Consider the following 16885-nt stretch of genomic DNA (forward strand, 5'->3'; position numbering starts at 1 on the left):
GATAAAGCTGGTAGAGTTTGGATTCCAGAGTCAGTAGCATCTGAAAGAGTTTGTCATTGTCTGCAGAGGTCTGGGCATATACTTTTTGAACTGAATGCCAGCAATTTGCTCACTTCTCAAGTTGATAAAGAAAAATGGAAACACTTGAGAGCAAATCTTCCACCATCCACTGTTCAGTGCTTAAATTGCTCTGTCTTAAATTTCTTTGCACATTCTCTCCCCGATTTACTCAAACGTATCATTTCTTTCCATTTTCACTTCTTTCCAGGAGCAGATTTTTGCATTTTACCTCTTGGATTGCTTCAACAGCCAACCCTACAAGCTTAGCTACAGAGGACCTTGAGACCTGATGCAGATATTTTTCCAAATAACAGGGAGTTAAGCTCTTGAGTGGCTCACAAACTCAGTGTTGTTTCTATTGAACAAGAGAACAGAGCCTAGTAAGCAGGGTCCTCCCAAGGCTACACAAAAATGCCAGATGCATAACCAACTTGAAGGCTTTTCCTCTATGCACAGCCAGCAGGAGTGCCAAGGGGAACAGGAGAGATTAAAACTTAATCTCATACAGCAGACTGCAGCACTGCCTCCCCACCGCTTCTGCTGCAGCTTTGGGATTTAAGTTACATTTGGGAGGGGTCTGGCTGGTGAGCCAGCATACCCCAAACACATTCAGGCCTGCGCCTTAATCAGCTCCACCCAAGATGTGCAGGAGGTGTTACTGGCACCCTAGTACAGCAGCAATCTCTGTAGAAGACCAGCGAACCAGGAAATAAGAGACAACATTTGTGTCAGGATTCCTCTCTCCCAGCTCAAAGATCACTGCACTGGCCATGTTCACCATTTAAACTAATCCCTGCTTCATTGTGCAGATGCAGATCTTCAAAGGGATCTTCTCTCCAAAACCATCCGCAAGAATTTAAAGCAATTCAATTTCACAGTATCTTTTTGAGGAAAGTACTGCTGAGTGTGGAGGTTTGGGGGTTTTTAAGTAAAAGACACTGAGGTATGATGAAATTAGGAGTCTCAGAAAGCCAGAGTGGAATTAGAAACAGATCAATCCCAAATTTCCAGTGTGTGCCATCACATATTTCTTCGTGGTGCAGTTCAGGTGATCCAACAGGCAAGCCTTGGATGCTATTCTAAATTGCCGAATGTAGATGAAGTTTGTTACCCTAGTTATCTAGTCCTATTTCTGAGTCTCTGAACTCTCAGTCTCAATCAACTGGTATCCAGTCCACTGGTATCTGTATAGGTCCACGAGGCTGGCAAAAATGTATAGCTGTAGGATTTTCTTATTTTTTAAAAAGGGCAAAAAGGTATATGTGATCAATTCAGTCAAAGATCAGCAAAACTCTTTGGATATTTCTCTCCTACTTCTGCAGAATGGGTACAGTATATTTCAATGCAGTTTTGAAATAAAATTTAGTGCTTTGTCTATGCTTTTGCTTATTCTTTGTTTAAGAATTCATATGTATTTTGTCTAAATAACTGCAAATCAGTGAATTCTATTCAAAATGAACTTTCACTATTGTTTGTTTAGTTGAGAAACATTTTGCTAAAAAGCCACAAGAATAAGTGTGATGGTCTGCTCAACAATCTCTTTTACCTCTTGCTCTGCTGAGAAAAAGCATTGGGACACCACTGTCTGTTTCTTTTTTTGATCCTGCTTCAGTCAGGGATATCAAAAGATGCAGGTGACAGACTGGATATATACACTTGGGGCAGTAATATCTGTTCAACAGTATCAATCAGAATAGTGCAATTAAGAGGAAGTTTGATTTCTAAAAAGTAGGCTGATTAAATCCAAAATATGCAGACATATAAACAGGTATTTAGTTACTACAATTATTCCATGTAAAGATAGGGTAATGGCTTTTTTTTTTTTTTAATTTCTTTCAAAGAGGCAAATACATAGAATTCAAAGCTACATTCTCCTTCATGGTGCACTTGTTACTACAAACAATACTTGTAAAGGGGTCTCTGTTGACAATGACAGGCCTGAATAAACACTCAGCTGGCACACAGGTTTCCATTAGCACAAGTTTACATGCCTTGTCATGCTTCTCCAGCCATCATTTGTCACCATGCTTTGCACAAGATCAGCAAACACTATTCTCTCACAAACTTTCCCCCATTACTTTCTTAGGAGAAGAGGAAGGAAAAAAAAGAAAAAGGATGAGGGGTTAGAAGGGCAGCATAATCACTTCTTCAGCAGAGCACTCAAGCTTTGCATTGAAGGGCAGCTTCAAGCCTCCTCTCCACACACTAAGAACAGTGCCCTGCTGCTCAGCAGTCTCTGGGGCAGCTCTCCTGGCATGAGGCTGTGCTCCTTGACAGCATAATGGAGCCAGAGCCACAGAGGGAAGCACAGCCAGGCTCGGGGATTGTTTCAGTAGTACTTAACTGGCCACAGCGTCTTGGTGCTACCAGCAGATCTGCAAGCCAAGCAATTGTCAGAAATCATCTGTTTTCAGCTTTCATTGACCTTAAAGATATATAGAAGCTTCTTTGCTCATGCTGGGCTACTGAGAGCTTATACATATTCGTCACAGAGACACGGTGATTCAAAGGCTGGGCACTTCAGGTACACACAAACTGTGAGTACACACAAACACAAAAACCTCCACAAAATATATAAGGATTTCGGCATAAAACCCACATTTAAAGAAAAGCAGTCCACTCAGGGGCATGTTCGTAAATATACTGCAGAGGCTGACCCTCACACAAAGTAAACCTTGAGCTCAGGCTGTGGGCTTGTGATCAACATCTGATGAGGAGTCAGAGGACACTTTGTCATTGCTCCCCCCAGCAGAAACACAACCCTCAGGTCAGTCTGGTTCCAGTTTAGAAGCAGTGACATTTGGTGAGTCAAAGTGACCTCAGCTTCATTGAAACTCCCTGACTGCTATTAAACAGCCAGCAGGGATTTAAGGGAATAGCAGGAACCAGATGGAAAAGCACCAGGTCTGGAGACTGTGAAGCTACAGACCCAAAGGTCATCAGTGCTCCATAGGGGGTGCCTGAGCCTCATGCATGTTAGTCCAGCCCTCAGGCTAAATAGTGGCTGCAGAGCTCTGTGGTAGCCTGGGGAGAAAATCCCCTTTCCTTCCCTTCCCTTCCCATGCTGCCGTAGGCCCCAGCCCTCCCTGGCTGCATCTGCTGTGATGGGCGTTTAACCAGCCAAAGCACCTGGAAGTCAGGATGCGCATGTTTGTTTTTATGAGGCTGGGCAAGGGGTCAGGCAGCAAAACAGAGACAGAAAAGCAGATGACAAGCTGGTTTTGTGCCTCCCTGGCAGTGAGAGCTGCCACCTCCCTGCAAAGCCCAGGAGGCTGCACACCCCCGGGTCCCTACCCCTCTGAGCTACCCACAAGGCATCCACCAGGACCAGGGAAAGCGCAGAGCAGCAGTGGTCCCCCCAGCAGTATGGCTTTTTAGAAAGCACAGGAAAAGAAGACAGCTCAGTTTCTTTTGCTGCTTTCTTCATGGTTAGGCAAGTGGGGAAGATTCAGGCATGCTCCAGAGGAACATCATTCAAGTGATCCACACATGCTCCCCCTGCTAAACTTCTATTAAACAGGCAAGACTGGATGCCAGACACTGAAGGGATGGGTTTCACATTCGGCTGCCCCAAGCACTGGGGGAACAAGCCCAGGGCCTCCCAATGCCTGCTGTCACACTGCCATCACGTGCCTCTGCCAGCTCCCAGTGTCCACTCAGGCCAGCACAGGGGTACCACAGATGGATTTGTCCATACAAACAGTCTACACTCTTTCCCCATGATGTCACCTGACTACGAGTGGCTGTTTAAACAGCATCAGAACCCCCACTTCCATACTTTAGGGACGGGTTCTTTCCTGCTGCCTTTTCTTCTCTACCACTAATAATCCTCTCTGCCAAAGCATACATCCAAACGTGTGGAAATGGTGAAACAGCTGGAGCTCTGCAGAGAGCTAGAGCTTGGCAGCCTAGCCCTCAAGGGCAAACTGACCCTGGCAAGGGGATGCTAGAAAATCCCAAGATAAGTCTGTGAAAGTAGCCTTCAAGTAGGATTTGGTGCCCAGCCTCTGTTCATCCTTAGATGTTACTGCCCCTTTGAGCAGGATGAGTATCGACACAGGGGGTGGCGGACCTTTGTCATGCAGCAGGAATGTTAACATCCTCCAGATTTAAGCAGCACCATCTGAAGAGCAGTTCATATTCTGAAATTAATTTTTCATGTGTGCATCATGAGGTCCTAATAAAAATGGTTGAAAACTGTCTTTGTTGTCGTCTGGTCCCTACAGGACTCACTTCTCCTTTGGCATTTCTCATTGTTGTCATCTGTAGACAACAAGAGTGTTGTTAAAGTTATGGTACCAGCCTTACAAAATGAATAGGATTTTTTTAAATAGGGGGGAAAAAAAAGAAATGAAACAAAACCAGAAAGAAGATGGGAAGGCAGGAGGGGGAAGTGGGGGAAGAGAAATGTGCCAGGAAGCAATATAAAAAAAGCAGGGACTTTTGATGTTTTCTTTTCCCGCCTCCTTCATTCTTGGCTGAATTATAGGGCGTAGCATAGTATTTTCAGAGCATCTTTTACAAACTTTATTTAGTTCAGTGATTCACATTTCCCGAGCAAGGTTAACCAAAGGGAGGGGTGTTTCTCCCCTTGTCCCCAGCTGTTTCCCAAATTTCAGATAAATTGTATCACGTTGTTAAAAAGAATTGTCAGAAAGGAACCTTTCCTGGTCTCCTCCAATGGCATTGTTTTCCCTAACAAAGTGCAGGATGGTTCATTACTTACTCATTTTAAAGAGTAATTTAAAAATGCTTTAGACAACCTTGAGCCTCAGACTTTGATAAGACATAGGCACGTGGTTAAGATTGAGAACTTCATGGTCACTGCCCACCTGTCATTTTTTCCCAAACACATATACCTAGTCTGAAAAAGCAAAAGGTTACATATGTAAGTCAGCTGACTTTCTTTCCTGGACAGAGTTGAGCACTCCCTGGGAAAACCTGGAGCTGAAATCAGATGCACAGAGGAGACATCAGAGCTTATCTGGGCCTACACTGACAGCACCTGAACCTCCAGGCTCCAGCAATTCCCCTGAGCAGCATAGGCTGCAAGCTGATGCTGTGCTTGCCTCTCCATGATCACCAAGACCATAAAAGTGCCAGAGTGATGACCCCTCATCAGCTGGCAGAATTTATTTCTTCTATTTCCTATGCAATACCCTCTTGCTGTATAGCACTTGCAGCTTGACTTCCAGCCCGTGACCCCTGCAGCTGGGACAGTATCTCCAAGAATTCATGCAAAGGCTGTATGAGGGGCTTGCAGGAACTTACTTCATCAGTTCAGTCCAATCTGTCCGTGGCTTCTCATCCTCTCTGGATATGCAGTAGAGGGAACAGTAGCAGCCATGTCAAGGCTCCAGGAGAGTGAACACAGGTACAGTGGCTGGGGGTGCCAGATACTCTGTTAAAGCAACAAGAAGTTAAGTGCATAAGGCATGACAGGCAAAGCTGCCCTGTCAATAAGAGAAAAGGTTTGAAAAACCCCATGTCCATCAAGTAATATCTGAATTAAAAAAAAATGTCAGCATAGGAAAACTTTACTCTTTCCTGCTTTCTTTTCTCTGACTCAAAGAGAAGCTTCTACTGTCTTCACAAGAAACAACTGGAAGGTCAGATTTCTTTGAAAGGAACAGAGAGGAGAGCCTCTGGTTTCTTTCCAAAAAGCAATTTATTTTAGCTTCACAAAAGATCAGGAAGCATAAATTGCAATGGATACTCTTCCTGTGTAGCCAAACGTATTTCCAAGAACCATGACATTATACGGAAACAAACAAGTAAATATAAGGAGGCCAAAGAAAACCCCAACCTCCAAACATTTCTGACTGTAGAATGGTATCACGCTCACATTTAAATGTGGGGGCTGGAGGGGGGGTCAGAAGTGGCAGCTGTGACTTAGATAACATAGAGGCTCAATTTTGAAGGATGGTTACACATCACAAGAAAATCCCAGCACTGAATGAAACTCCACCAGCTTGGGTTAGTCTTGATTTTCTATAGCAATTCCTTATGCAACAACAGAAGTTGTTTATCAGCCAGAAAACTCATAACTCTGCTGGCAAATGTTGAATGCACACAGTAATATATGCAGTCTGTTATCTACAGTAAGTGAGGTTTGTTTAGGCCCTTCATCCCAACCTCCATGCTCCTAACAGCAGCACATTTAGCTGTTTGGATGCTTTTATTCCCACATGGCTCCCTTCTAGCTACATGTAGCTCCATTTCACCAAGTGATGGAGAAAAAAGTGACGGATTACCTGGGGAACACTGACTACCATACTTGGGGAACCAAGACTATCATATTTACTTTTTTGGGCTTAATCCACTAGGTATTTAGTGGATATATTCTCTAGGCAACAAAAATTAATGAGATACAAATCCTACAAGGGGAAAAAGCTACTGGGTAGATTTATATTATTGCCTATTGATATCCCTAGGTCTAAGGAAGACTAACAAGAAGTGGAAACAGCATGGCTGTGTCTTCAGAGGGCCCTTTCTATTCACTTGTGCTTAATACTGAGCTGGATTTTCACTTGAGTCAGCACAGGTCTTAGGAGCCCTGCCTGGCCATTTCTGGAGGATGTCTACTGCCTGCCTGGAAATGGTCTGTGGCCAAGGAGGCCAGAGCCCTCTGCTCCGAGCACCAGGAAACGGAAACAGACTTTCTGGTTTGTGCTCACAGAGCACCCAACACAGGGCATCACAGACTATCAGTTTCCCATCCTACTGCTGTACCAAAGCAATAACAACTGTCTTGCTGAGTTTCCAGGTAATAAAGACGAACTCTTCTCTAACTGCTATGGCCGCAGACAGTTTATGTTAATCAAAGTGACACCAGCATAGAGTGCTGGGCTGCCAGACAAGAAAGCATTTTACCCTCAGCTGTTTCTGATATGTTTGTGTGCACAGTTCAGTTTACCATTAGGAAGGGCAAATAATGACCCATCTCTAATTTAAGGCAGGGTCCCTTAAGTAATAAATTGAAAGTCAGTGTTTAAACAGAGACACAGCTATGAATTCAGCATGACACTCTCCAGAAAAAGGGTCATTAGGCAGCGGAGGCCAGACAAACTTCATCTGCCCCCTAGGAGTTTTCTGTTGTACTTGAATGACCACCAAAGATACCATTCATCTTTACTAACCCCCATTCCTAACTATACAAGGGTCTGAAGCAGTCAAGCCAGTTACTGGATGTAGGTGTGTGGTGGGTTCTATGTGCCTTTTTTCCTTTGCAAACCATCACATAAACGTGCAGGCTGGGGCTGCAGCAGGCCACCAAGCAACCTGCCATGCAACAAAGGATGCATTTTGCACAGCAAGGCCCAGTGAAGGGAAAAGACTGTGGCTCTGTGGCAGTCTAAGGGATGGGAAGGGACCTGAAGCACAGCAGTGGAGCCCTTCCAGTGCTGATGCACAAAATGAGCACGGCCCTTGGCATTACAGACCACCAGCAGCTCTTCCACCATCTGGGAATGAGTGATGTGAAACACTGCTGAAGGATTCATAAAACCATCTCCCTCCGTAACATTGGGGCATAGTGGTAAAGAATTGAATAGGATTTCATCAGGTAAGATGATGCAGCCATGTGGCTGTTCCTACTGATTTGAAGATAAACTATCAGTATCAAAGAGCTGCTAGGTGCTTGGATACATGTATAAACTTTCAGTTTAAAAGACTATTTACTGTTTTCTCCACCCCTTTAGGCTTTCTGTCAACACTGATAACTCCCATCTAGGATATGAAAGCATTAAAAGTGCTTCCACTTAACAGTAATAAAATTATTTTTTAAAAACTTGTATAACCCAAACATCTCTTTCATTATGCTCTTCCAGCAAAAGCCAGTAATGCTTCCTGATAGACAAGAAAGGACCGTTGTACCCTATGCAAAAAGGCATTTGAAAGATAGACTTACTTCCCATAAAGAGCATTCAAAAGCAGACAATGGTTGCATAAAAAAAAAAAAACAGAGAAAAAAAACCTTAATAATATATATTCTCCTAGGATTGTGGTTCTGTTTCAAAAATGCAGAAGAGGGTGGGAATTCACTGAGTGTCAGCATAATACAGTCACAGTGATGGCCTAAGTGCCTGGTATATAACCAAAAGCCTTATTTTAGGATGTGTCCAGATGCTTTTTGGTGTCCTGACATGTAGTTCTTAGAGCTTTCCCCTTTTCTTTTCTGTACTTAGAGTAGGAACCTACAGAGTCAGCTGCCTGGCTGAATGAAAAATAAGTCTTCATTCCAGAGCACACAGTTGTATGCAAATATTTCCTATTAAAATCCCAGTCTCAAATTTAACCTCTCAGCAGTCCTGCGGGCCAATATGTTCAGTCTGCCCTAAACTGTAAAACCTAATGAGAAAATGCTCCCTCAAGCTGTGTCTGACCCTGAAGTAGAAGAGCTCGGTTAACCGCACGAACCTTGAACATGTAAGTGAAGAATCCTCCCTGCCATATGCCGTTGCTTCTGACAAACCTCATCCTCAAGCAGTGTCAAACATATGCAGCCCTGTGGGTGAGTGCTGCACGGGCAGGTGGCCTGGTTGGTATTTCACTTTAATTTTAATTTTCTTTAATTTTATCAGTTTGGTTTTTTAACTCTTTAGGTACTTTTAGAGCAATAAATGTAGAGGTAGAGTGATTGTACAGGTTATGTGATAGGACAATTGCACCTACAGCTGTTTCTTTTTTTTTTTTTTTTTGACCTGCCTCACTTCAGTGCAACTACAAAGAAGTTCATGCACAGAAACAGCTCAGCAAGGGACAAACTTTGTCACTTGATGCCCTGATTCAGTGAGGAATTGAAGGACATACTTAGTTGCCAGCTTGTTTTGGCTATACACCTGCAGGAAGAAAGGCACAAGCTGAAGTGGCTTCCATAACTCAGTCACACAGCAGTGTAAAAAACATTATGGGAACTCAAATTCAAAAAGTAAAAATTAAGGTTTTGATTTTAAAAGCCTAACCAGTGATGTGTTTGACGAGAAAATGAGAGCTGCCATGCCTAAATGAGCACATCTGGTCAACTTTATTTTTAACAGGACAAAGACTCTTTTCTCTGAGGCCAAGATACTAGGCCTTTAATCTTTTTCCATATTTCTCATGCTTATCACATACGGGCTTATCGTAAAGATGTCTTTATCACTTCTTCCTTTTGATTAAAGGCTATGAGTAATGCTAGCCAATGTCAATAACAATGCCCTAAAAATAAAATAATCATCAAACCAGAACCCTGCAGGGAACAGTGTTAGTCTCACTAGTCCCTCATGAATAGATCATACAGTGCACTCAGAGGAAAAAAAAGAAAACCACCACATGTGAAGAGCAAGTCTCCAACTATATTATGTTTGGAGAATATCATTCATCTTACAGATAGTGAAATCCTGGGTGATCCTTATTTTACATGAATCACATGGTTAAATGGCTCAGGTATTAGGCAGGCAGGTTGGGGGAGGAGAGAGGGGGAAGAAGAAAAATTGCCTCAAAACTTCATTCTAAACAGAAACCAAACATTAGTCACTTTGAAGTACCATAAATTTTTTAAAGATTTGAGTCAAAAGAAACAGTGAAAGTAATTAGTCTTACCACACATTCAGTGATCATCAAACTAAAAATCAGTCCCACACATATGCATATAAACATATAAACCAAAATACACATTGGTCAAAAATATAGCCAAGATGTATCATCCACATGAAAGGTGAGACTACAACTAAACAAAAAAAAACCTCCCATAAAAGACATTGATTGCCAACCAAGTTACTACAGACAGTTGGTATGTATATGGGACACAATAAGGACATTTAGTCATCCTAAAGAAAACAACAATTGTGGGAAATAATTTTAACAGCACTTAGAAGGATTACAAAATCCCAGTTCCTTGTCGTTCTACAAAAGACTAGTGTTTTCCCAGAAATTATAGAAGATTTCAAGGAAAAACAGTTAATGGCAAAAGAACCAAAGACATATGAAAGTTTTCTGATTTAAAGTTACATTGCTCATTATAAAGTATGTGGTTTTAATTACCTTCTTCCTAAGACCATTAAAAGTACATGTTGAAGGCACTTTTCCACACATATCAGAAAGAGCTTCTGCACTCAAAAATCTTGTAAAATTGTGATCAACAGCAGCAAAATTATTTGCAAATTGGCTTAACTTCCATTAAGAGAATGAAATTTAGGAAACAGTCCGAGGATTCTGTCCTTCACTGCCATGATCACCTGCTGAAGAAAAGCCAGACTATAATGATACTTCTAATACAAACATCCCCAGTTTGTGTGGACCTTCACACCAAAACCCTGTGTCAGCTACCGCAAGGTGAGACTCTGCATTATTCATTTTGCATGAGAATTTTCCTTCTAACTTAAACTAACATCTCAGTTTCATACCGTAATAATGCTCTTCAAGCAGGTAACAACCCATAAAAGGATTTTTTTCAGTATACTGGTTTGTTAGTGTTTTGCACACATCGTAACTAGCAGTTAATTTGTGCATGTACATGTTTATGTCCTGGAATTCACAGATTGTGATGTTCTTCTACAGAGATTTTACAAAACAAAAGACAGAAAGTATACATGAAGTTAACCAAATGCTAGGAATTATTCTGGTTTTGAACATGTTTGAGCAAGATAGAATGAGGCATTTGACCTGCTTTTGATCATTCACTTTCACAAAATATTTCAGCCAGGCATCTGAGCTGCATGCGCTGTCAATTTTTTTGAGCAATGACAAATCAAAACATGTGCAGAGCTGAAGCACAATCAGTTATTTGGAGGTTAGCAAAATGTCCTGAACTGGAATTCCTTCAACAGATCTGGATTTAAGCCTTTGGTACATGTGTTTGCTTTGGGTGTATTTGGAGTTCATTAATGAGTAAAATTGCTGGAAGATCTGCAAGCCTGCTCGGCACCTGCTATTTTTATTTTTTTTGGAATCCAATAATGACATCGGGATCTGTACATCTAGTCATGTTAATTGAACAGAATCACTGGAAAAACAAAGATAATAGTAAAAAAATAAATAAATAAACCCCTGATTGTTCCTGACTATGAGCCGTGCAGATACATGATTTGCCTTTTCTTTGGTGAAGTTGTGGTGTTTCAGTTCTGAATCAACAGCATGGTATCTTGCAGCAAAACAAATGCTATTTTCTGTTTTGAGATCTCTTATAACTGGGGGGTGTGGTCTAAATCCAGATTTTTAAAGGCAAATGCTTATTTTCAGTGCCCCCTTACCTGACTGAGCAGCTCATTTATCCTCCAAAAGTCCTGGTGTCCCAGACCAGTTCCCACACTCTGGCAGGTTTCCAGAGCTTTACACTGTACTCTCTAAGCCATGCCTCCTCCTCAAAAATCTCAGCTATAAATTGAGGCAAGAAGGCAGCACTTAAGGAAAATGAACAGCATAGGATGGAAAATCTGATATTCTTACAATTAAAGGCCTATATGCTGCATCCCAGAAAGGAAAAAGGTGCTTTTAAAAAATGCTATTGGAACCTCTGTCCAAAAAATTAATAATCCTTGTGAGTGACTGACAATGAGCTACAAAGCAGAGTCCTTTTTTCACCCCTTGATTTATTCCTTAAAACACTTTCTGCCCAACACACATGAAACGGAACAAATAAAGTTTATATTCTTCTTGCAAATATCCATAAGACTAGGCATTGGCACCTGCCTAAAGGTTTATTATAAATGTATAGATTTCTATTTCCCAGTTAGTGCTTTCACAGTTAGATTTCACATGGGCAGCACAAATGAGAGTAACCAGAAAATTTCTACATCCAGAGCACACAATGTGGCTTCTGCTTTACATCCAGCACAGACCATCCACAGAGGCCCAGAGATCCACAGAGAAGGTTAGCTCAGGGAGTACCCTTGTGCTTTTACAACCTTTCTGCCATGAAAGATGGGGAATTTCTCCCTTAATGAAGAAGAGTTGTTTGATTTATAGCCTGTGAAAATATATTCATGTTAAAGAAGATGTATTTGCAGCTCCAGACAGAAAGGAACTGTTTGGAACAAGGGGTCAGCTTGTTTCAAGAGAGACACATGATCTCACACATCAGAGCCACCCCTATGTCTTGAAGACGTGTCTCTTAAGTGGCTGACAGACTCCCTAGAGTGGTCCCATATTCAACTGGCCAGGAGATTTCACCCTTTCTTCTCATCTAGGGATTTAGCATCAGGAGGTGGACCTTCATTACGTATAACTGAAGGATTGCTGTTCTCTAGGTAGCTCAGGATGCTTACTAGAAACAAGAAGATGCATTATGCTTTCAGCAGCTGCATCTTTGCCTCCCCTGTCAACGTGGCTGTTTGGGAGTCTGTCACTTGGGTGCTCCATGTCCCAGCTGGGCTCCTTGCTGGGAATGGGCAGAGCCTGCTGCAGAGCCCAATTTTCTGGCATGAGGAAGAGAACATCTGAAGGGAACCTAGCGAGTGACCCTTGTGAATGAATGAAATTAAGAGGGAGGCAGGCAGCTACCAGCACCCAGAGGCAGATCCTTAGGACTTGGATATTCCACACTGATAGGGGAAAGGCTCTTGGCAGTGAGAACCTCCCTACCATAAGAAACCAAAAAGTAACCCAAACCCATCACATAAATACCACCTCTGTGTGCATGAATCTTGGCTAACCCTCTGTGATCTGCTGCAGTAACCCTGCATGGGTTGTTTACCCTTTCTGTGCCCCAGTTCACCCTTCTGCTAAACCAGGGCAAAATTCCTGGCTTACCAATTGCCACAGGAAAGCAGGATCCTAGGAAAATATCAAGATAGACTTAACTAGGCTTATAAATTATTTTGATATTCCCAGATGAAAGTTCCCTGCAAGTATAAAGTTTTATTATTATTTCAGCTGCTCCCTTCCATAGTGTAATTGCCAAAAAAAAGACTTTAGAAAAGCCTCAGATTAAGCATAATACTTTTCTTGTTAAGGACTAGCAAAACATTATGCTTGTAACATATGGGGCACAAGTGCTTGATTTCTGTTTAGGGCACCAGCTTTTAAGAACCAAAGAAACTTTCACTCCGTGTCTTACTCAAACCTGACGTAACTTTCTCTTGGAAAATATGTGTTGGGGACAGTCCGGCTGTGCTTCTTTGCAACTTACACAATTTCAAATATAATTTATATAGGGACTAACCCAAGGTCAATTATTATTACCATCTTGAAGAAGTGATTGTAAACTGGGAACAGCTTTTGCTTTAATCATTTCGTCTTCTCTACAAAGCAAAATAGAAATAGTTTGTAGTGAAAAATGTGTCTTCCAGTATAAGCATTCAATGTCAAAAGAAATTGTAAGTTTAAAAATGATAGCTTTCAGCTGTTGCTCAGTAAGCAGTCAGTGTTTCTTCTCTTCTGGAAAGCTGATACTCCCTCTTCAGGGGAATTTAAATGGACAAAATAAAAGTGGGAGAGTACAAGGGACTTAATGAGACTGCAGCCTGTGTCATGATTCTCTCTGTAGGAGATGTTTAACATTCTGTTCACTACCCACAACTGCCACATGTGGGTTATGTCTGAAGTGGCCATAGTTAATCTCTGCTGGAACACACTATGGGGAAGTTTGGTGAAAAGCCTTGATTATATGTGTACAGAATGGACTTCTTCCAACACCATAGCTCAAATGCAATGTAAACCAAGAAGGGTCAACCAATCTTTAACAGAAGCAGGAAGAGAAAGTTCAGGCCAAGTTTTGCCATTCTGCCTGGAGAATATCCATGAGCCACAGTTAGAAACAAAAGATTTCTGCAAGAATTTACTAGTACTTTTCAAAACCACATCAAATAGAAAATCCAGAACTACAGAAAAACCAGGGTCAATCCTCAAATTCAATATGCCCATAACTGCATGGATTAAAGAAACTAAGTCTATAGATAGTGTAGCAAATTTTCCTACGCATATCCTCAACACATAATGTGCAAGCACCTGAAAGGAACCAAGAAAGGGAAAGTTGCCATGCCATTTTCTGTTTTGGTCAGGAGAATGGAATTCCCAACACAAAGGCCTTCCTCTGCTTTGAAATGGAGGACATGTTTAGTGCAATGACCCTTCAGTACCTCCTCTGCTTGGCAACGCTATTGCTTTCCCACAGTTTGATAAAGCCATTTAAGGGCCTAATTCTAATCCGAGTCACACTCAATTCACACTTTTCCCTCCCTCAGCCCACAAGGCTGGAAAGAAGATATGCAGTGTACCCAGCTGGGACTGAGAACACCTCGTCATTTGGATACCAGGACCCATGCAGGGATTAGTCAGTATCTGGACTCTAGACTGAAAACTATGCAAAATTCCTCCAGTCCCTGCTGCTGCCACCACAGCTTGGGTCACAATGACACCTATTTGAAAGTCTTGCTGCAAGAAGCTGCTCCAGTTAGGCAGCTTTGTTTGTGATGCAACAGCTCATCAGCAAGCAGACTGCTCAAAAATACCATGCACACATTTTGCATACTGGAAACACCCACTGTCTGAAGCTTCTAAATGGGTCAAAAGCTCAGAAACTGACTTCTGAAAACTAGCTGTCTTCTACACAGGAAGTTTCTCAGCTGTGACTGCAGATGTCATAATTTAGGAATCACACTCCCCAGTTCATCCCCATGGAGACTCTCCCAAATCAGACATTGTTCCCTTGCTCCCTTTTCCCTTCCTCCTTCCTGCTGCAGCAGGATGGAGTTGGGAATTGGAGGCACAAAAGGTAAAGATCACATTTTAAATGACAGCCATCATATTTTATTTCAAATACAAGCAGCTATGTTAAGAAGAGAACAGTCTGGACAACTTTCCATCCTAAATGTTTTGGGGTTTTTTCATAGTCTGGATCAGCCCAAAGGCATTATCTGAGCTAAATGGTTTTGGGTCACATTATTGAAGGCATTAAGCAAGGTAACCAATTTCCAGTCAAGAAGTTAAGATATGTCTCACTAATATCCCAATTTGTACATAAATTTCACTGCACTGAGTGTCCAGATTAAAAAAAAAAACCAAAATGGGACTCCGACCCCACTGTTTCAGAGTGCTTTAAGTTAACCACAGACAAACACAGCAGGCTGCAGACTTCTTTGGGAAAGGTCAGGAAGTATGGCATTTTTGTAAAAGGCAGTGCTGAAAGAAAGAGCAGCAGTAGGATGAGAGAAATGGATGGTATCCTGTCACTAATGCCTGAACAAAGTAGATTGATACACTGGCATGCTGAGGAGATCGGATGCTTACAGCATGCCTGCCTAGAAGAAGCCATGAAATGTAGGGAGAGGAAATTTTAGATGAAGCAGAGAAATGGGAGGATTCAAAGCAAAGTGGTAAGAAAGATAATTTTGACTGTGCTCCAAGTAGTAACTGGGTGTCCCACTAATTTTAGTCATATGTTATCCAGAAGAGGAATTAAGAACTATTTACTCAAGAATAAATGGATCGTGGCAGTCATCCCGAGGACCATGATCCTACTGCCTGAAGGCCAGGGCACAGTGCTGAGCAGGTGTACAGCTGCAGTCCATAAGTTTGTTTCAGTGAGCTTCAGCTCAGTAATCAGAGAATCAGAGGATGTCTGCACACCTCTGTGTATTGTGACTGTTGATATTTTACTCCTCCTGTGCCTTTCCCAATAAGGGGCAGAACCGGTCATCTGCTCTTCCTCACAAGTAGCACAAGCCTGAAAGACAAATCTGAAAAGCAGAGAAATTGGTGCTTCATCAGCACTTCTAGCAGCTTCCTAATCCCAGACTTGCTTCTTGTCCCTGTTCCAAGTGCTGACATTTTCCAGCATTGCCTCTGTACTGAGCTGTCATCTGTTGAGCTCCTAAATTGCTGCACCCAGGCAGCCGCTTGACCAAACTACAGAAAATATGAACAATGGCAATGGTCCTGTGAACTGCTGTGGAGCTGAGCTGATGCAAGGTTGGCTCTTGTGGCAGTTATAGCCAGTTTTGCTTTGGCTGCAAATCTATGGCAGCAACATTAACAAGAGAAAGTCTGATGGTAAAGTTCTCAAGGACCCAAATTATTTTACAGCTACCTTTTCTTAGAGCTTAGGTCTCCACATTGATTTTGGTGGCACAAGCTTGTGAATATCTGCATTACTTTGAAATAGGCCATTTTTTGCTTTCGAAATTGGGGTGTGCTGAGGAACATTGCTGCCATGTCAGCATCCATTCAACAAATTAAACTTTGTGCCAGAAAATGATACACTTACCCAAGAAAAACATGAGAGGAAACAGGAGCAGTATAAAATTCATCAACCTTATGTGAGTTTTAAAATCTTCATTTCTGCAGATGGTATTTTGGACTGAGCTGCCTCTCCCAGTTTTGTGGAATCATATTCTCAGAGACAAACTGATCTGTTTACACTCATGTGACTCAGCTGGAAGCAGATAATAAACTAAACTAAAATCAAAAAGGTATGAAATATTCAAATGGCACTAAGTGGGCTCTGGCTTGAAGGATCTTAGCACAGCTGTGGCAAAAGTGTATTTTTGTCATGGGTTAGCAAAGCATAGTTCCGGAAGTGATGTTCTTGCAAAGGGGTGCTTACAGCTTCCTCTGTGACCTGATAGAACCTATCAGCTGGCCAGTTTGAATATGGACAATTCTTTAAGCCACTTGAAGTTGTGACCGCCTCTGTGATTCACACTTAAGAATAGGAAACTCCGAGGCAGAGCCTCTCTGTCTCATTTCCGGTGCTGGGACAGGTGGCTGCGGGCCCCGTGTGGGGGCCAGCGGGCCTGGCCCAGGCCCTGCTCGGGCCAGGCCGGGCCAGGCCACGGCCATCCTGGAGCCAATGGGCCCTGTTCCACCTGCAGAACCCCTCCCCCCCCAGCTCTGCTGTGGGCAGCCA

General features: G+C 42.4%; 1 long non-coding RNA gene across 3 annotated transcripts in view; it reads right to left on the reverse strand.

Annotated features, from left to right (window-relative positions):
• Positions 1–16885, reverse strand: part of LOC109144192 — a 39074-nt gene that overhangs the window by 11031 nt on the left and 11158 nt on the right. For all 3 annotated transcript variants that reach the window (XR_002044791.3, XR_005601650.1, XR_005601649.1), the window contains exon 2: positions 5332–5461. This is a non-coding gene — a long non-coding RNA (uncharacterized LOC109144192). The remainder of the gene's footprint in view (positions 1–5331; positions 5462–16885) is intronic.

Source organism: Corvus cornix, chromosome 2, assembly GCF_000738735.6.
Source record: "Corvus cornix cornix isolate S_Up_H32 chromosome 2, ASM73873v5, whole genome shotgun sequence".
In the NCBI taxonomy this organism is placed as follows: Eukaryota; Metazoa; Chordata; class Aves; order Passeriformes; family Corvidae; genus Corvus; species Corvus cornix.